The sequence below is a fragment of the Schistocerca nitens genome, chromosome 1 (genome assembly GCF_023898315.1).
Source record: "Schistocerca nitens isolate TAMUIC-IGC-003100 chromosome 1, iqSchNite1.1, whole genome shotgun sequence".
Lineage (NCBI taxonomy): Eukaryota > Metazoa > Arthropoda > Insecta > Orthoptera > Acrididae > Schistocerca > Schistocerca nitens.
The window spans coordinates 800,376,604-800,398,800 of record NC_064614.1 but is presented as its reverse complement, the minus strand read 5'-3'; positions in this window follow the sequence as shown (position 1 = coordinate 800,398,800).

Below are 22,197 nucleotides of genomic sequence, written 5' to 3'. Positions count from 1 at the left end.
GCCGGTACAAGCCGCACAGTCCATGACTGCAGCGCCTAAGACCGCTCGGCTAATCCCACGCGGCTGAAACAATTCATCGACTGCTTATCGAGGCGTGTTTCACAAAGAAGCTTCGTTTTAAAGTTTTTTGTTGGCGCATTAAGCTGATGGGTAGGTAATTTTTTGAATAAAAAGGACATAATTAAGCGTAATGTTTAAGAAACGTACAAAAAAGGCAACAGTTTTAACAGAAAATGTCTTATTGAAGTTGAAAACGAAAGATTCAGTATAAAATTACACGAAAATAAAGATTCGTTGAATAAAATCTGTCACGTAGACGTATTCTGTAGGCGTATCTTCAGAAAGCGGATTGGGTGTGGGTAAATGCAGCATGAAGGACAATTCGATTCTTTTTCGCCGCGGAAGGGAAAGGAAACTGAAAACTGGTTTAATTTCTAGGAAGAAGCCTGAATGTTCTCCCTGCTTCCTTTCGTCACTTTTTCGTTTACCCAGAACGATCGTAATGCGCTCGCCGTGGTGCGGGTAATGTGGGGACGGAAACGTGATCCGCAAGCGCTTCAAAGCCAGCGCGCAGACTGCTCCGCCTCTAAAACAAGATTGTCTGCCGGCGGTGCGGCGCGGCGCGGCGCGAGGCGGCGTTTTGCCAGTGCAAATGTAATCTCCGCCGTGGAACGACTCGCCTGTCCACACTGTTCAACGCGGCCCCGAGATTGCTGTTTGCATATTTCCTGTCGTCCAAATACAGAGCCGGCGCCACTTTACGCATACATTGCAGCTGTCACGGAACATTTTCGTTTATGGCTGTAGCTATTCACGTGGCAAGCTTGACAGCCACGACTGGCGTGGTGCGTGGGTGCATAGGCGTCAGGGGCGTTTGCATATGAAATTTCGTTTCCTCACTCCTGCACTTCGACTGCAACTTGCGCAAGACTGCAAAGCTTAGCTCGAGTAGCGCTCTTACACTACTGGCCATTACAATTGCTACACCAATAAGAAATACAGATGATAAACGTGTATTCATTGGACAAATATATTATACTAGAACTGTCAAGTGATTACATTTTCACACAATTTGGGTGCATAGATCCTGAGAAATCAGTAGCCAGAACAACCACCTTTGGCCGTAATAACGGCCTTGATACGCCTGGGCATTGAGTAAAACAGAGCTTGGATGGCATATACAGGTACAGCTGCCAATGCAGCTTCAACACGATACCACAGTTCATCAAGAGTAGTGACTGGCGTATTGTGACGAGCCAGTTGCTCGGCCACAATTGACCAGATGTTTTCAGTTGGTGAGAGATCTGGAGAATGTGCTGGCCAGGGCAGCAGTCGAACATTTTCTGTATCCATAAAGGCCCGTACAGAACCTGCAACATGCGGTCGGCCGGCCGGTGTGGCCGTGCGGTTAAAGGCGCTTCAGTCTGGAACCGCGTGACCGCTACGGTCGCAGGTTCGAATCCTGCCTCGGGCATGGATGTGTGTGATGTCCTTAGGTTAGTTAGGTTTAATTAGTTCTAAGTTCTAGGCGACTGATGACCTCAGAAGTCGCATAGTGCTCAGAGCCATTTGAACCATTTTGAACATGCGGTCGTGCATTATCCTGCTGAAATGTACGGTTCCGCAGAGATAGAATGAAGGGTAGAGTCACGGATCGTAACACATCTGAAATGTAACATCCACTGTTCAAACTGCCATCAATGCGAACAAGAGGTGACCGAGACGCGTAACCAATGGGACCCCATACAATCACGATGGGTGATACGCCAGTATTGCGATGACGAATACACGCTTCCAATGTGCGTTCACCGCGATGTCGCCAAACACGGATGCGACCATCATGATGCTGTAAACAGAACCTGGATTCATCCGAAAAAATGACGTTTTGCCATTCGTGCACCCAGGTTCGTCGTTGAGTACACCATCGCAGCCGCTCCTGTGAGTGATGCAGCGTCAAGGGTAACCGCAGTCATGGTCTCCGAGCTGATAGTCCATGCTGCTCCAAACGTCGCCGAACTGTTCGTCCAGATGGCTGTTGTCTTGCAAACATCCCCATCTGTTGACTCAGGGATCGAGACGTGGCTGCACGATCCGTTACAGCCATGCGGATAAGATGCCTGTCATCTCGACTGCTAGTGATACGAGGCCGTTAGGATCCAGCACGGCGTTCCGTATTACCCTCCTCATCCCACCGATTCCATATTCTGTTAACAGTCATTGGATCTCGACCAACGCGAGCAGCAAAGTCGCGATACGATAAACCGCAATCACGATAGGCTGCAATCCGACGTTTATCAAAGTCGGAAACGTGATGGTATGCATTTTTCCTCCTTACACGAGGTATCACAACAACGTTTCACCAGGCAACGCCGGTCAACTGCTGTTTGTGTATGAGAAATCGGTTGAAAACTTTCCTCGTGTCAGCACGTTGTACGTCTGGCCACCGGCGCCAACATTGTGTGAATGCTCTGGAAAGCAAATCACTATGCATATCACAGAATCATCTTCCTATCGCTTAAATTTCGCGTCTGTAGCACATCATCTTCGTGGAGTAGAAATTTTAATGGCCAGTAGTGTATGCGACACGATTAAACCTGGAGCCGTTCATCTGCGACTAATATATAGTATTTCTTTGGGTCGTGGCCTCCTCTAGGTATTCACTGATGACTGAATAGATTTCCTTAATTCAAATCTGCACTGTAGATCCACATTATGATGTTTGATGGGCAATATAAAAGTTACCAGAAAACTTTCGCTCTGGGCAAGTCTCAATTCCTCTAAATTTATATTCGTGTTCATTACCAGAGATAATTGTTGAAGGAAACAATAAGCTTCCTGCATCGAATGGAAATGCGGGACGCTGAAACTGCGCGAGTAACGCCCCCAGTGACGCGAAATGTCTCTCTCTCATTCATGTGGAACTCTCACGCTGCAATCTCAGGCAACTGAAACAGTGGTTTCAGTTGCCTCAGACTGCAGTCGTGTGTGTGAGTTGCTGTAATGTCTCTTTCTGCTATAAAGTATATGAGAATTCTATTAAGTTCGTGAAGTTAAATTTCTTAAAGCTATCTTTCATAAAACCACGTAAGAAACAATTACAAATAAGCAATATTATAATTGCAGGATGCCAAATTAAACTTATGCAAAGAGGCACCTGACCAATAATAAATTGTATCACTCAAAGTAGTCACTTTATGATATAATAATAAATCTTATGATTTGATGCTAATTAATTTTGATAGTATTTTTAAATAAGTTCTTCTGCTCCGGCTTCGTCGTATTTCCTGTGGAAATAAAAAGTTTAAATGCGCCACGTAATGGCGGCCAACTTTCTTAGTCAAAGATGGTCGCAGCTAGCTCCACAGCGGCTACAACAAATGCTACGCAAGCTCTTTAGTTATAAAAAATGTGGCGTGGGTTCCTTAAATGATTACTCTGCACTCCAGATTAGCTTATTATATTTTCGTAACTCTTTTACACATCTATTATGTTCTAGTAATTAAACGAGAGCAAGGCAAAGGCCATCGCAATACAATCGTATCTGCTCCACTCAAACAATAGCTAAGACAAAAGAAGACATCAGAAGTCGACTAAGTTGATTGTCTTCCAGTCCTTTTATAATATAACAAAGATTATAGTGTTCAGTTCTTTAGTTTACACATATGATCTTATATCACGGAGAATGTCTTTTTTTCTATCATCATAATCGATAAATTGTCTTTAAAGTTGTTTCGTCACTTTGTCCGTATCACAATTAGGCATTAAATTTCACACAACATTACGCATGTATAGTTCTTTTGTCGTTATTTATATTGTTCACGTCAAATATATGGAAAGGGACACTATACTGCATTTGCGTGAGTATGTGTGTTTGCGTATGTGTGCTATTGTTGACGAAGGCCAGCGGCAAAAAGCTTTAATTGTGAGAGTCTTTTTGTTGTGCCTATCTGTGACTCAGCATCTCCGCTATATGGTGAGTATCAACTTCCCTTCTGGTATTATTACATTCCATCCTGAATTTTACATTGTTTGAATTTAAATTAATAGTGAGTACCAACTAAAATACACAAAATCAGCATAAACAATTTTAGCAATGTAAATTAGTTAGGCCTGACCCGGTACACACTTTACATAAAACGTGTTAACTCAAACCTAAAACAATGTATCACACATCGTTTTAAGAACACTATGAGACAGCAGACGGCTCCGAATAACAACAGGTACAGTTTGCACACTACGTTGCTCTACAAGTAACTGAAAGAATTACTGATCATCATCACTCAGCAATTCCTCTTTTTCTGTGATTTCTGTAGACATAGTTAGCAGAAAAGGTTCAGTGCCGTCTTACATCAAGTGAAAACTTCTCAGGCATGTGAGCAGGTAGAACAGAGAATCACACAACCACTCAAAAGCGATATTCTGCTTTGGCAAATGGTCATAGCGTCCATGTCCCACACGATTCGCAGCACTTGTCCATGGATGGCTATCCTGCAGTTACTGGCGGGTAACAACTGAGAACAAGCTCATGCGCGGCAGAGAGCACGTACGTCCCATGGCAGGTCGCGAAGGAGATGGTTCCTTAGCAACACTGGCAAAGAAGTTCAAAGACACGTTTGATTTCTTGTAGAAGCATTGCACGGTTCAAAATTGCTGGACTGTTTTATGTTGTTGCTGCAGTTTCTCGTTGAAAATATATTGTAGTACTCTCTTTTGCAAGTACGTTTCCTCGCACGCACATAATGACATGTTCCGTCTGGCCCATTTTGTCGTCAAATCCCATTGGCGAAATATTTTTTTTTTTCAGACTATCTTGGCTAACCTCTAGAAGACAGTTCTGTGTAGAAAAAGCTGTGAAGTTTTTGTAAAGACAGTATTTCTATGCAATAATTTGCCCATCATTCGTTGACATAACTTTTTCATGACTACTTTAGCTTGCACATCCCGTCACCTTCTCTGTAATCTCTATCACACGCTTCTCGTTCTCATTGTCAGTAAAATTAATGACGTTAACTGCAAGTTGTGACTGTTTATTGCGGAGGTATTTTTTGAGATCGGTTTTCACGTTCACACTACGAGATAACGTACTACTTTACTGTGTAGTTTCAGTAGTTACTTAGGAAAGGACTTCAGGCTAAATAGGAAAGGTAGCCACATTCTCGAGTAATCTCATGCGGCACCAGATACCCATGGGTCCATTCTCCGCAGTACACTATCGATATTTTATTCTGGAATTACGTTAACTAAATGGATCATTCAACAAATTATTGTGCGACATCTGAAGTTATGGACTGTTGTCTTTCTACACTGTAACACTCACTTGTGTTAGAAGTGGATATTTTGAACTTGGACGGATGAGTATGCGACCGTGTTTGGTCGCTCCCTAGGACACCCAAGGGTAAAACAATGTAGGGGCCGCAGCATCGCTGCAGCAGCCTGAGAGAGATCACTGTTCACGTAAGTCGCACCTCGGCGTTAGGAGAAAGGGCATCACAACTGAGGCGATAGAAGAATTCACGAATCAGTCATAGATCATTTTCTAACATCTTGCACGACATTTTTAAAGTGGAAAGGTCACCACCAATATTATTTCACGGATGATCATACCAATTCACACCCAACTGTTGCTGCATCGGGAACGTTGCAGCAGTCAGGGTAATTTAGATGACTTCTTTAACTAAGTAATCACCATGGATCGGTGTTGCATGTATCATTATGACCTTCTACAAGGGAGAAGAAAACAATGAAAACATGTGTATTCACCACTTTATAAAAACACGAAGACGCACCCACTATTGAACAAGGTGATATTGAGTGTTTTCTGGGACTCCCATGGCGTGTACCAAGTTATGTTGCTCGTAAGGGGTACACAGTCACTGGAGGGTAATACTGAAAGATTCCGATGACGTTACGGGAGATTTTCAAGACGCTACTATATAATTTTGGAGAACGACAACGCTCCAGCTCATTCAGATCAGGAGACATTCAAGCATGGTGCTTTTTCAGTCTGTCACATTTTGCCTCATGCTTGCAATCTTCTTACGCGGCACACAGCGAACTTTCCTTCTTTTCTTAGACGTAGAAACCAATGAGTGGGAGACATGTCCAGATATTTCACGATGTGGAATATGTCTTAGGTACCCAAGTTCGGGCTTTTATAACCGAGGTCTCCACCAAGTAATTCATTTTAGGGAGAAATGTATGGCACGTAAAGTCACACCAAATCCATCACAATGTTCCATTACTGCAGTTAAATTTTTTTCGAACTGATAGTTAAAAGTCTGTGACTACCTCTCGTACGTCCACCGTAACCTTGTTCATGCTTCCTATTGATTCCTTTTAGACACTTCACTAGGTCCGTCCCTAACTTATCTTCGTTTATCAAACGCATTTGTAATCTGAGTGTTCACTGCCAAGATTTTATGACACGTGCCGACAGTTTTAACGACAACGCGTCTGACTCATAATCATTGTGGGTCCACTGCTTCTGCGGAGCAGCTCTGCTCTTGTTTGCGCTACGCGCTAGCGCAATTTCATTTATGATGCATCACCTTATTAAGCCACATACGTTTATGCGCATCATTGAGCTGCTGTGCTAACTACGCCATATATGCGCATGACCTTGTAGTTCACAGTGGTAATGCTTCACTTACGTGTTTTTGCCGTCTGGAGGAATAGAAGACACAAATTTGAACTGATAAGAAATAATTATGTTCCCGCTGCAGCCAAGAAAACCCAATTGTGAGTTGCTTTTCTACTCTAATTCTATTAGTGTTTCTTTTGTTAAGATTTCGTACAAGATTCTTCAGAACAACAGAGACAAACTAACAGATTCTGCATTAGGGATCACGCAAGAAATATGCGAGTGGAACAGATTTTAAACTTCAACACCAAGGCACCAGACTGACAAATACTGGAAGGCACGTTAATTTTGATTAGTATATATTGCTGATTTTAGTATCTAGCGGAATTTATAGAAATAAACCGATCTGACAAAGAAGCCAATAAACCAAATGTGAGGAAACTGGGATTGGCTATACCAACTAACTAGCGATATATAAAAAAATTCAATCACTTCTAGCTGTAAACCCTTCCACAGCGTTATCAACGCATTAGGATTTTAGTCTGGGGAATATACATTGTAATGATATAGCCGTGAACTGAAATTAAGGACAGGAAGAAACAAAAAGATTCTAAAAATATTTGGACCCAAAAACTAAAAAAAGACACGTTTAAAGTAGTAAGAAATGAAGTTTTCGTATGATTAGATATTAGTGAAATATAAGATACTGTAAGTATAGGCTAGATAAGTTCTTTGAATAAGTAGTTGAGTTACGGAACAGTAGAATCCATAAATATTTATGGAGGAGCAAGATAGGCAGCTAACAGATAAAAATAATGCAGTAAGTCATGACGGAATTGGATATAATACAATATCGCACCGAAATTTAATTCGAACTGTCAAGAGTTTTAAGAAGAAATAAATTGAGAGACTAAAGCTGGAGGAAAGCAAGAGACAAGTACAAAGATATAGACCACCAACCTAGTTGGAATGAAGAAAGGAAGAAATTGGAAAACAGATAAAAGTTCATTGCTTCTGGCAACTTTACTTGATCTATTCTCTTATTCTTGTAATAAGATAAAGGAATAAAAACAACTGAAAACAACCCAAAAACGTTGCATGTTTTTCTTTTACTTATTACTTTCTTCTCTTCCTTTTTTAGGTCACACTGTGATAAGCTTCCCCCATGAACCATGGACCTTGCCGTTGGTGGGGAGGCTTGCGTGCCTCAGCGATACAGATGGCCGTACCGTAGGTGCTACCACAACGGAGGGGTATCTGTTGAGAGGCCAGACAAACATGTGGTTCCTGAAGAGGGGCAGCAGCCTTTTCAGTAGTTGCAGGGGCAACAGTCTGGATGATTGACTGATCTGGCCTTGTAACATTAACCAAAACGGCCTTGCTGGGCTGGTACTGCGAACGGCTGAAAGCAAGGGGAAACTACAGCCGTAATTTTTCCCGAGGACATGCAGCTTTACTGTATGATTAAATGATGATGGCGTCCTCTTGGGTAAAATATTCCGGAGGTAAAATAGTCCCCCATTCGGATCTCCGGGCGGGGACTACTCAAGAGGACGTCGTTATCAGGAGAAAGAAAACTGGCATTCTACGGATCGGAGCGTGGAATGTCAGATCCCTAAATCGGGCAGGTAGGTTAGAAAATTTAAAAAGGGAAATGGAGAGGTTAAAGTTAGATATAGTGGGAATTAGTGAAGTTCGGTGACAGGAGGAACAAGACTTTTGGTCAGGTGATTAAAGGGTTATAAATACAAAATCAAATAGGGGTAATGCAGGAGTAGGTTTAATAATGAATAAAAAATAGGAGTGCGGGTTAGCTACTACAAACAGCATAGTGAACGCATTATTGTGGCCAAGATAGACACAAAGCCCATGCCTACTACAGTAGTACAAGTTTATATGCCAACTAGCTCTGCAGATGATGAAGAAATTGATGAAATGTATGACGAGATAAAAGAAATTATTCAGGTAGTGAAGGGAGACGAAAATTTAATAGTCATGGGTGACTGGAATTGGTCAGTAGGAGAAGGGAGAGAAGGAAACATAGTAGGTGAACATGGATTGGGGGGAAGAAATGAAAGAGGAAGCCGCCTTGTAGAATTTTGCACAGAGCATAACTTAATCATAGCTAACACTTGGTTCAAGAATCATAAAAGAAGGTTGTATACCTGGAAAAATCCTGGAGATACTAATAGGTATAAGATAGATTATATAATGGTAAGACAGAGATTTAGGAACCAGGTTTTAAATTGTAAGACATTTCCAGGGGCAGATGTGGATTCTGACCACAATCTATTGGTTATGAACTGCAGATTGAAACTGAAGAAACTGCAAAAAGGTGGGAATTTAAGGAGATGGGACCTGGATAAACTGAAAAAACCAAAGGTTGTAGAGAGTTTCAGGGAGAGCATAAGGGAACAATTGACAGGAATGGGGTAAAGAAATACAGTAGAAGAAGAATGGGTAGCTCTGAGGGATGAAGTAGTGAAGGCAGCAGAGGATCGAGTAGGTAAAAAGACGAGGGCTAATAGAAATCCCTGGGTAACAGAAGAAATATTGAATTTAATTGATGAAAGGAGAAAATATAAAAATGCAGTAAATGAAGCAGGCAAAAGGGAATACAAACGTCTCAAAAATGAGATCGACAGAAAGTGCAGAATGGCTAAGCAGGCATGGCTAGAGGACAAATGTAAGGATGTAGAGGCTTGTCTCACTTGGGGTAAGATAGATACTGCCTACAGGAAAATTAAAGAGACCTTTGGAGAGAAGAGAACCACTTGTATGAATATCAAGAGCTCAGATGGCAACCCAGTTCTAAGCAAAGAAGGGAAGGCAGAAATGTGGAAGGAGTATATAGAGGGTTTATACAAGGGCGATGTACTTGAGGACAATATTATGGAAATGGAAGAGGATGTAGATGAAGACGAAATGGGAGATAAGATACTGCGTGAAGATTTTGACAGAGCACTGAAAGACCTGAGTCAAAACAAGGCCCCGGGAGTAGACAACATTCCATTAGAACTACTGATGGCCTTGGGAGAGCCAGTCATGACAAAACTCTACCATCTGGTGAGCAAGATGTATGAGACAGGCGAAATACCCACAGACTTCAAGAAGAATATAATAATTCCAATACCAAAGAAAGCAGGTGTTGACAGATGTGAAAATTACCGAACTATCAGTTTAATAAGTCACAGCTGCAAAATACAAACGCGAATTCTTTACAGACGAATGGAAAAACTGGTAGAATCGGACCTCGGGGAAGATCAGTTTGGATTCCGTAGAAATGTTGGAACACGTGAGACAATACTAACCTTACGACTTATCTTAGAAGAAAGATTAAGGAAAGGCAAACCTACGTTTCTAGCATTTGTAGACTTAGAGAAAGCTTTTGACAACGTTAACTGGAATACTCTCTTTCAAATTCTGAAGGTGGCAGGGGTAAAATACAGGGAGCGAAAGGCTATTTACAATTTGTACAGAAACCAGATGGCAGTTATAAGAGTCGAGGGGCATGAAAGGGAAGCAGTGGTTGGGAAGGGAGTGAGACAGGGTTGTAGCCTCTCCCCGATCTTATTCAATCTGTATATTGAGCAAGCAGTAAAGGAAACAAAAGAAAAATTCGGAGTAGGTATTAAAATTAATGGAGAAGAAGTAAAAACTTTGAGGTTCGCCGATGACATTGTAATTCTGTCAGAGACAGCAAAGGACTTGGAAGAGCAGTTGAACGGAATGGACAGTGTCTTGAAAGGAGGATATAAGATGAACATCAACAAAAGCAAAACGAGGATAATGGAATGTAGTCAAATTAAATCGGGTGATGTTGAGGGGATTAGATTAGGAAATGAGACACTTAAAGTAGTAAAGGAGTTTTGCTATTTAGGGAGTAAAATAACTGATGATGGTCGAAGTAGAGAGGATATAAAATGTAGACTGGCAATGGCAAGGAAATCGTTTCTGAAGAAGAGAAATTTGTTAACATCTAGTATAGATTTAAGTGTCAGGAAGTCGTTTCTGAAAGTATTTGTATGGAGTGTAGCCATGTATGGAAGTGAAACATGGACGATAACCAGTTTGGACAAGAAGAGAATAGAAGCTTTCGAAATGTGGTGTTACAGAAGAATGCTGAAGATAAGGTGGGTAGATCACGTAACTAATGAGGAGGTATTGAGTAGGATTGGGGAGAAGAGAAGTTTGTGGCTCAACTTGACTAGAAGAAGGGATCGGTTGGTAGGACATGTTTTGAGGCATCAAGGGATCACAAATTTAGCATTGGAGGGCAGCGTGGAGGGTAAAAATCGTAGAGGGAGACCAAGAGATCAATACACTAAGCAGATTCAGAAGGATGTAGGTTGCAGTAGGTACTGGGAGATGAAGAAGCTTGCACAGGATAGAGTAGCATGGAGAGCTGCATCAAACCAGTCTCAGGACTGAAGACCACAACAACAACAACAACTGTGATAAGAGACTTCTCAGGGGCTAAGATTTCTGTAAGACACTACAAGTTCTGATTAAATTACCCACCATTTCTAAGAGCACAATTTCTTCAACATGGCTCCTTCACAGTAACAGAAGACATTTTGTTCTGTGGAATTTGCAAGAACAAAGTCTGTAATGACATTTCAAAGCGACTTTCAGAGACACCTTGCGATCGATCCACCTTGCTGGCCCGGGTGGCCGAGCGGTTCTAGGCGCTTCAGTCCGGAACTACGTTACTGCTACGGTCGCAGGTTCAAATCCTTCCTCGGGCATGGATGTGTGTGATGTCCTTAGGTTAGTTAGGTTTAAGTAGTTCTAAGTTCTAGGGGACTGATCACCTAAGATGTTAAGTCCCATAGTTCTCAGAGCCATTTTTGCTCCACCTGACGAGAACTCCATTAAGCATAATCACAGACAACTCATGGAGACTAGTTACCTAAACAAAGGCAAACATTATGCGTCCTTGTCTTTCAGAAGAGACTGTGGATAGAGTTCGGCAGTCCTTCCAACGCAGCCCCACGATGTCGGTTCGGAAATCGAGCCGTGAGTCAGACTACACTGATAAACAGTGTAGGATGATCTACATAAGTGTCTAAAATTCTGGGCTTGTAATCTGTAACTTCTGCAGGCACTCACTCAAGACACCAAAAATCTTCATATTTTCTTCGGTATATACATGTTAGATGCAGATGAGAAATGGACCGAGTACGTGTATGTTGGGGCTTGCTTGTTGATTTCTAAATAAAGGCGCCGCTTTTACGTCAGTTCTATAGTGGCTTCCTCCCCTTGCCGTTACAGTTCCGCGAATATGATGTGTCAGAGAACGGTGGCAATTCAGTTGGTTCCTATGTGTCGATTCGTTCTCTGTTAAGGAAGGGTGCAAGACTGTAGAGTTAGCGGTGATTTAGTATGGAAATTGACTGCACATTTCTGGGGTTGTAGAATAGCACTGACAGGAGAAAATAACTAATTATCGGGATCATATGGCCTCTGCCAAAGCCTCGTTTTTCAGAATGTGAAGATGAAAATTTAATTTGCCAACAGATTAGAGATCAACTACATTTTCGTAATGACGTGAGTCAGTATCTGAATGAACGGGTCCCACAGCGTTGGATATGTCATATTGATATCGATGATGGAAAAAAGTGTCAAATGGCTCTGAGCACTATGGGACTTAACATCTAAGGTCATCAGTCCCCTAGAACGTAGAACTACTTAAACCTAACTAACCTAAAGACATCACACACATCCATGCCCGAGGCAGGATTCCAACCTGCGAGTGTAGCAGTCGCGTGGTTCCGGACTGAAGCGCCTAGAACCCGCTCGGCCACCGCGGCCGACCCGATGATGGAGCGTTGTTGATGTAGTCCCTGCGGTCTCCAAAATGCCTCCATGCGAATCCTTCTTAGGGAGTTTTGCCAAAGACCGCGTATTTGTCCTACCAATACCTCTAGCTCTAAAAAGGATTGTGGGAGCAATTAACAGAAACATTTTGACCGAGCGAGGTGGCGCAGTGGTTGGACACTGGACTCGCGTTCGGGAGGACGACGGTTCAATCCCGCGTCCGGCCATCCTGATTTAGGTTTTCCGTGATTTCCCTAAATCACTCCAGGCAAATTCCGGGATGGTTCCTCTGAAAGGGCACGGCTGACTTCCTTCCCAATCCTTCCCTAATCCGACGAGACCGATGACCACGCTGTCTGGTCTCCTTCCCCACACCAACCACCAACCAACCAGAAACATTTTGCCCTATTAAATGAGACACCTTGATTCTATTATGGGAGGATATGCATTATCGAGTATGTATGTGACGTTATGAAGGGTAATAATCTTTAATTTACCTGTTACCTTAATTTGGCATGCGAATCCTTCTTAGGGAGTTTTACCAAAGACCTCGTATTTGTCTCACCATTACCTCTAGGTCTGAAAGGGTTGTGAGAGCAATTAACAGAAACCTTTTGTTCTATTAAAAGATACACCTTGATTCGATTATGGCAGGATATGGATTATCGAGTATATATATGACGTTATGAAGGGTAAAAATCTTTGATTTACCTATTACCTTAATTTTGGCATATAACACAATGTGGCAGATATTTTTTATTTTTCCTTCTTTCTTTTCTACTAAGAAATAGGGTACATTTTTCGTGACCACCTCCATAGCTGCCTACTATGCAGAGGACCGGGATTCGGTTCCCAGTAAAGCCAGTGATATTTTCCTTGTTAAGAGGACTGGAAATCGGTGGCATTCAGCGTCGCGATGTCGCCTGAGGGGCTACTTGATGAAGAAGTAGCGGCTCCGAGGTCAAGAAGGGCGACAACGGCTGGAAGAGCGTGCACTGACACCAGGCCTCTCCATGTCACATCCAGTGATGCTGTAGGCGGAGGATGACACAGAGTGAGCTTTGCTTTTTGTTTTGCTTTCATTCTTTTCCCGGCACGCAGTGTACGCGAGACAAACTTCCATTTAAAGCAATTCTTTCGATAATTTAGCACATTTCTGCAGATTCTGGAGCACAAAAGCTATATGTGTTAAAACGAATCACCACGTCAGGAGGAACTAATATAACTGGTCAAGTGCGGGTTGGTCTCGCGTGCTGAGGGTGTCGTACAAATTATACAGAGTAGTCAGATGATGTCTAAAACGCTTGTAGGGATGTTGCAGGGCAGGTTGTACTGAGACATAAATGTTAAGAAAAAAATTCGTTGCACTCTGCCGTCTCCGAGTCATTCAGTATAGAAATTATGCTGTCTAGGCACCGCGCACTCACATTCAAGAGGTCTGCCAGGGGCAGTGTTGCCCAAAGCTTGCTTTGGCTAACAGAACCTTGATTGGATAACTTCGGTGCTAAATAACTTGAAAACGGCAGAACGTATATAATTTCTTTCTTAACATTTATCTCTCAGTAAAACCGCCTTGTAACACGCCCTATGAGCGTTTCAGTCAATCTGTTCCTGCATATAGCTCATCCTGAGAATGGAGAGTCTCAAGTGATTTTTGCCTGCTATCGATATCAATACTGGCGAAAAACTAGTCCCGTGAATTCCGAGAGCGTATCAAAATATCTTCAGTAGTTCCTCGGACTAGTCTGGACATACACAAGGAAGCATTCAGTGGTCTTCAGTTTATATATGTAGGGACAGAAGATTTAAAGAAAGATTTTTTATTTATTTAATAAAACGTGACTACAACTTACATTTTATTTTTGCACGCAGTAATATTTGTCTGCCATATTTCTGACATGAGACAAATGCAATGTATCTTCAAATGGCAGAAAGATATATTTTATGTGGTATAATTACAATTTAACAATTTTCAGAGATTTTACTTTACTTGTACGGGAAAATATTACTTCTTCCCGAATTTCATGATTCCAATTGAATGAGAAATTCCCTACAGGTTTTGATGCGTGAGTTTTTGAGTATCAAAATATGTAACTTGAGTGACCGTCTCTTTAGACTACACTGGCCTGAAAGCCTAAAGATTGTGGATCGTTAAAGGACCACAGACTTCAATATGCGACTTAAATTAGAACTTGACATGTCAAACTGTTCCAGAGACCAACAGTCTTAACAGACGAACATACAAAGAGAGAGAGAGAAAGAGGATAACAAACAACAAAAGAAACATTTTTTCATGTTATATAATTTCAAATTAACAATTTCCTGGCTTTTTCCTTTATTTGCAGTGTGAAACTTTGCTTCTTGCCCAGCTTCGGTAGTCTACATCAACCGGAAGCACCCTATAGTTTATGATGAGTGAGTTTTCGAGTACCAAATATGTGACACAAATGACCTTATCATTTGATCGAAACGACTTAGAAGTTTCAGAGATTTACATCACAGACGTAAATTGATACGTTGTTCTTATTATATATTAATGACTTGCCGCTCAACATCTTGAAGAAGCAAAGCTGCAACTATAGCAATCACACCCAACAAAGAAGAATCAGCTGAGGAAATTGGAAATAACGTCTTTCAGAAAATTATTAAGTGGTTCTTTGCAAATGTACTCTCACTAAATTTTGAGAAAACACGGATATACAACTCTGTACAGTAAATGGCATAACACCATTAATAAATATAGACTATGAACAGAAATCTGTTGCTAAGGCAGAATATTCAAAATTTTTGGGTGTGTGCATTGATGAGAATTTGAATTGGAAGAAACACATCGATGATCTGCCGAAAAGGTTAGGTTGAGCTACTTATGCTTTTAGGGTTATTGCAAATTTCGGTAGTAAACATATCAGTTAATTAGCCACCATGCCTATTTTCGTTCACTGCTTTCATATGGCATAATATTTGGGGCTAATTCATCACTAAGAGACAAACTACTCATTGCACAAAAGCGTGTAATCAGAATAATAGCTGGAGCCCACCCAAGATCACCTTGCAAAGATTTAAGGGACTCGGGATATTCACAATACCTTCGGAATACATATATTCACTTATGAAAATCGTTATTCATAATTCATCCCCATTCAAAAATAACAGCAAAGTACATAGGTACAACACTAGAAGAAAGGATGACCTTCACTATCCCAGGTTAACTCTGACTTTGGCACAGAAAGGGGTGAATTATGCTGCCACGAAAATCTTTGGTCATTTGCCAAATAGCATTAAAAGTCTGACAGATAGCCAACCAACAATTAAAAACAAATCAAAATAGTTTCTGAATGCCAGCTCCTACTCAATAGATGAATTTTTGGATATGAAGTAGTAACTGTAAAAAATAGATAAATAGAAACAAAAAATAAAACAACAAAAGAAATTTATTATTTCGTGTGAAGAAAACTTATGTTGAAGTGACACGTTCCACATCATTACGAAATGTCGTATTCATAAATGGGTTCTTGACAGCCTGGCAGACAGACCGACTGACTGACTGACAACAAAGCGATCGTGTAAGCGTTCCGTTTTTATAGGTTGAGGCACGGAACCCTAAAAGTACCAAAGTAACATGTCGACTGGAGGATTTGGTTTGTTCATGGCTGTAGTGGAGTTTGTGCAGCTCACTGAACAACTGAGAACGTCGTTACCATCCCTTTAGAACGGTGCACTCGTAGTTACAACTTTTTTTTATTAGCGTGTTTCGGGGATGGCTCAGTAACAGAATTTCAGAGAAGAACTTACTGCAGTGTATCGTGTTAAATAGTATTTGCCATAGCACTTATGCAGAACTGTTATGACCCACACCATTTGACACGATATACTGTAGTAAGTTTTTCACTTTTGTACTGATAAGGAGTCATTCCCAAAAAGCTTTAACAAAATAGTTGTAACTAAAAGTGGTCTCTTGCTATAGACGACCTTAAGCGTTGATACGAATGTGATCAGTTATATTATTGTAGTGGTCATGTGGTATCACCGCCAGACACCACACTTGCTAGGTGGTAGTCTTTAAATCGGCCGCGGTCCGTTAGTATACGGCGGACCCGCGTGTCGCCACTGTCAGTGATTGCAGACCGAGCGCCGCCACACGGCAGGTCTAGAGAGACTTCCTAGCACTCGTCCCAGTTGTACAGCCGACTTTGCTAGCGATGGTTCACTGACAAATTACGCTCTCATTTGCCGAGACGATAGTTAGCATAGCCTTCTGCTACGTCAATTGCTACGACCTAGCAAGGCGCCATTATCAATTGCTATTTATCTTGTGATGCATGTAACGTCAGACCGATGTTCACCAATTATGGATTAAAGTTAAGTATTCCAGAAGCTACGTACTTTATTTGCTAGTATCCATTACTTGACCTGTTCCAGACCTCACGCCAGCCTTGCGTGAGCTTAAACGCGTGCAATTCAGCTTCCTCCAAACCCCGTGGATTGGCTCCTGCCAATTCACAACAGGTCCTACTGCACGTTTTTATGTTTCAAGTTAAACATTCTACTCGTAAACCATTTGTGTTATTCACTGGTATACTTCTTCCTGGAACTCTCATTGCAACTAACCTGAGAGCCCTGGTTCCTGAACGAACAAACGAAAAAACCCTTCCAACGACTGCGGCACATACGATGGATATCTTTGCCAGTCTCAACAGCAGTGTCGGTGCTCCAGACACGGCTTAAATATAACAAGCGATGCGACGACGTGGCGCCTGTCGCAGGCTCCAGATTTGCGGTTTCAGAACACTGACAGGGTCTGTCGGCGAGCTGAAAGCATCTTCTCTTATTCAGATGCCCTCTTGCAGTGACTACCTACTAGAGAAAGAAACTTGAGTAAATGATTTCCACTCTCTGTGAAACCCGAGTAAAAAGCTGTGCACCTGTATGGTGCACATACGTTTGTCAAGAAATATGTGACTGTCAGAAAAATTGTGTTTTGTACTATTGATGTTTCGCAAAATGCTTTTTGGTTCACACTTTTGATTCACTGCAAATGGACATTTCATAAAGGGTAAGAAGAAGAGAAACGTTGCACAAAATCGTAGCGTATATGCTTGTAAACATTTTCTAAATTTTGGACCGATATTGAGTGGGTGTAAGCTGCAATTAACTCTAGCTGAATAATGTAAATAATTAAAGTGTTATTGATAGAATAAACAAGTAAAAAAGAATTAAATTACAACACCGAACGAGGAAGATGGTAACAGCTGTGTCTATTATCGAACCATTAGTTCCATAAATCATAAATACGAATTAAGCTCACCAGATGGAATATAAATCAGTCTGAAAGCTTTGGAATGCTTTTGGTGCTGTAGAAGGGTAGGAAGCGGTCGTATGACCCCCTACCTCCTTCACAGTGACGTGATGGGTATTTATCGATTGTATAGAATCAGTACAACAATGTCGGTCAACGTGGAGACGCGACACTTCGGTAGAAAGGCTGTATCATGTTCAGACGTGCTCACGACCACAATGTGAATGAAGCTGCCCAGACTGTTGGTGTATCAGTTGCTCGTTGGTATGTCAGAGATAAGTGTGCTAAGTGTCTCTCAGGCATGTAACACGGCGAAAGGATTACAGCTATAGACATACCGATTGTCAGTTAGCGGATCTAGGTTGATAGGACATACCTGAAGAAACTAACGAACTCTGTGCCTCACCGAACTGACGCCGTTATCAAGGCTTCAAACGATCTTGCGCGAAATTATCGCGATGCCTCATGAGGACGGCTAATTTTCTTCAGATGCCCTTACTAAAACGACTTTCCTACAGGGAGATGGAATGACTGGTAGAAGCTAGCCGAGGAAATGATTAGTTTCGATTCTGGAGAAGTTTTGGAAGACGTGAAGCAATACTGACTCGGCAAGTTATCTTAGGATTTATCTTAGAAAACATGTTAGGAAAAAGCAAACGTGCATATATAGCATTTGTAGACATAGATAACCATAAAATTTGCTGATGACATTATTATTATGACAGAAACCGGTAACATCTGTTGTGTGGAAGGGAATGGCTTGAAAAAAGTTACAGGGTGAACATCAACGAAAGTGAAATAATGGAAACTGAGCGTACACTGTTTAACGAGGTGATGTTGAGAGAATGAAAGTAAGATCTCAGACACTAAAGTCAGTATAAGATTTGTTATTTTGATAGCAAAAGAAATGCCGATGGCAGAGAAAAGAGGGCACAAAATCCATACGGGCAATAGCATGAAAAGCCTTATTGACTGAGAGATATTTGTCAACATCGAACACAACTGTTTCGGGGAGTAGCGACTTCGGGTGAAGCTTGAAATGGTAGTGTAACGTGGAAGAGAAATAGAACTGATACGAAGGGGGCAGAAGCTTTCGAAATTTGGTGCAATGCCAATTTTATGATGTACATCTAGCTAAGGTAATTTACGTTTAATTAAAAGAAATTTCCATCTTCAATTGCATTGAGATGAAATACTTCCTGTGTTACAAACAGATAGTGTAATGTGCCTCAACGTAAAATCCTTTTTACAGCTACTTAATTTATAACACTTATGTTTATAACATGATAGTGGTGATAATACAATTCCAGAGTTACCTGAAAATATATTGAAAACACAAAACAAAGAAATTAACTGTAGTGTTAACTGTGGTAAACCATATTTTGTATATGTGCCCAACATTCAGCACATACTGACCATCATATGAAGTGCTCCATACATGACGATATTTAATATCAACCAATTTACGTTACTAGGTATTAGATGTAATGAACATTACTACTTGTAAACAATTTTGATCAGTTTTCTGTTTGAATTTTATCGTCAATTGTCACATTATTTAAAAAAAATCTCGCATTTTAGGAGTTTTAGTTACTTTTTTGCATTGAATAGAACATTTATTTACACAATTCCTACAAGAGAACTGCTTTTTTCGTGTTCCCAGCGCACTGTTAATGGGCCCGTAGCTTTCATGTTTGGTGTAAGGTGGCGTAGTCTCCTGACCTTCATTTCTTACATATTCCGACATCACCATCGTATTCTGCGTATCAAGACGTTTCATTCGAGCCCAAACCCGATAGGGTACAGTCAATTTTACGTATTTCCATTTAATCAATACGCAAATCTAATAAATAAATCGGAAGTGCGCACTGAGTTTAAAAAGTCGAGGCTGGCATATACAGACATTCAAGACACGATGGCCACAGGAGTTTTTGTTTGCCAGAGGCAACTAGCCCTCAGGAAAGTCTCTAGGAGGGTGAGTTAGCATGCAGCTGCGTCGGCTGGCTGACTGCGCAGGGAACAAAATAGTTTATTGCCAGAGAAAAAGCAAGCAGGAACATGTAGCGGGAGCGAGTGCACTCATGCATGTACACAGAGAGTGAGGAACAAAGTCTCTACTCAGTACTGTGCTGAGAGAGCAACTCTGTTGCTAGCGAACTGGAGTGATACTCTATATTGAGTCGCTCGCGATTAAGCATTTGTTCACTGTGTTGGCCGCGACACGTATGTGCGGTGTGAACACAGAGTATTAGTTAATGCCCGCGAGTGAACACTGGTTATCTGACCGGTGTACCACGCCAGTAGTTAGACTATGGGCAGACAGGAGTCCTTGACTTCATCAAGGTGTAGTGAGAGTCCGATTGGTGAAGGTCGGTCCAGATAGAAAGAGATACTTTTGTTATTTTTCAGTGGCGAACGACGCAGGCAGCAATTATAGCATCCCACGGTATTGTGCGCTACAGCGTAGGCGAGCCCCATCTTTCCTCCATTTGAAATCACATACTTCATTCACGTCACTCCATTACATTTCTGATACGACAGCCTTGACTGTACTTAGAAAAATTCAATCGGATAAAGTTATCCAAGTTGCGTAGGTGCATCTTTCAGTCATTCTTCCAAGTAAATAACATTATTAAAGAAAAGGGATAAAAGAGCTTTCCGACACTTTGTATGTAAATTTCATTAACAGGATTCCCATTCATCAGAGGTTACCTCCTATTCCGAAAAGAGCCCGGAAATTTGTGTATCAGTTCAGAAATAAAAGTTTCACTTAATTTCCCAGATTTTGCAATATATAATATTTTTTTATGTTTTTCTTGTACTACCTAGCAATACTCCAGTACTCAAGTATCCGCTGGATACATAAGAAAATATAATATTTTGTGTCTTTAGCTTAGAGTGGACAACTCCAGAAGATATTTATGGCTGAAATTTTTTCAGGCATTTCTTTTTGGTACGTTAGGAGCGTCTGTTTGACTTCTGTAGTAGGGTGGGACGTAAATTGCTTCTTGCAGGAGCCAAAGGGTACTTGTCAGATCAATCCGTTGCGCAACTCTTCAACATAACACTCACACACATACATTGGTAATGGACCCAGACACCATTTACACTTTCTTACCATAACTGCCCACAATACAAGCATTCAGCATCCCTGTCAGATTAACTTTCACCAAACGTCCTCTCAGTTTATGTCATCTTCAGTACTGGCGAATGTTTCACTGCAGTGTTTATTCAATGTCTTATAGTCCCTTTTTGACTGGAAAAGTCTGTGTCTACTGGAAGTAAGTTTAGTTGAAACTTGGAAACTAGACTGTTATTCGTGTTTAGAGTGGATTTAAGTAATTTTGCTGGCGCAGTCTTTGGACCTCTCTCGTTTCTAGTAGTTGGACCTTGACTGGTAAATGGACTTCGTTCACATATGCTAGTGACTGACTGTTAACAGTTATCGGCACTTCCTTTGTTGTTGGTTGTTTCCTTGTCGATCAGCTCCTCCATGAAGATGTACTGATCACATATGTTCCTGCTGAAGACGGTAGATACCAAATGGTTCAAATGGCTCTGAGCACTATGGGACTTAACTTCTAAGGTCATGAGTCCCCTAGAACTTAGAACTACTTAAACGTAACTAACCTAAGGACATCACACACATCCATGCCCGAGGCAGGATTCGAACCTGCGACCGTAGCGGTCCTGCGGTTCCAGACTGTAGCGCCTAGAACCGCACGGCCACCACGGCCGGCAAGATAGATACCAACTTTCCTAAATCTATTTATGGCTGTTGTTCCCGGTTTAATATAAGCTTTTCCTAAAACTCGGTAATCTGCTAGTGTGTAACCGGATGTAAAAACCCTCTATGATTCGCCCACCATGTCCTAATTTCGGCATTGTAGAAAGTGTTCAGTGGATGCATAAATGCAAGATGTAATGGTCGCAGTAGATGAGAACGGTGTGTAGAGAGGCACACAACTGGAACGTGATGCGCCTTTGCATAAATAATAATATTTAAATTTTTTGACTGTGAATAATAACTATCAAGTATAAAGAGGACTGTGTCTGATGACAAGGTTTAGTGGTTGCTACAAAATGTTTAAACTATTCTGTGAATATGTCTATTTGGATCCACTCACATTGATGACAGCCAAATATGGACCCAGGGGATGCTCCGTCCATAACCTCGGTCTTCATAATCAGTCTTGGAAGTATCAGGAACGGCGGTGCATAATTTCCAGCTGCACTCATGCGAACAACGCCGCCGACTAAGCAACCCCCGTTCAGCCGAAGCAAGAGAAACTACTTGTTTCTTTCCTCTCTTTGCTATTATCTTGACCGGTTTTGAGCGTACAACAGTTAGTCCTGTCTCATCACAATTGCCAATTCTGTCAAATTTGCAGGAATATCGTTTCAACTCTCCTAACATATTAAAGAATTGGTACTCACTTTCTTTGTTGATTCGGTCCACTCTGGACAAAGATATTGAGCCAGGCGTTCTTAAAGACAAGGA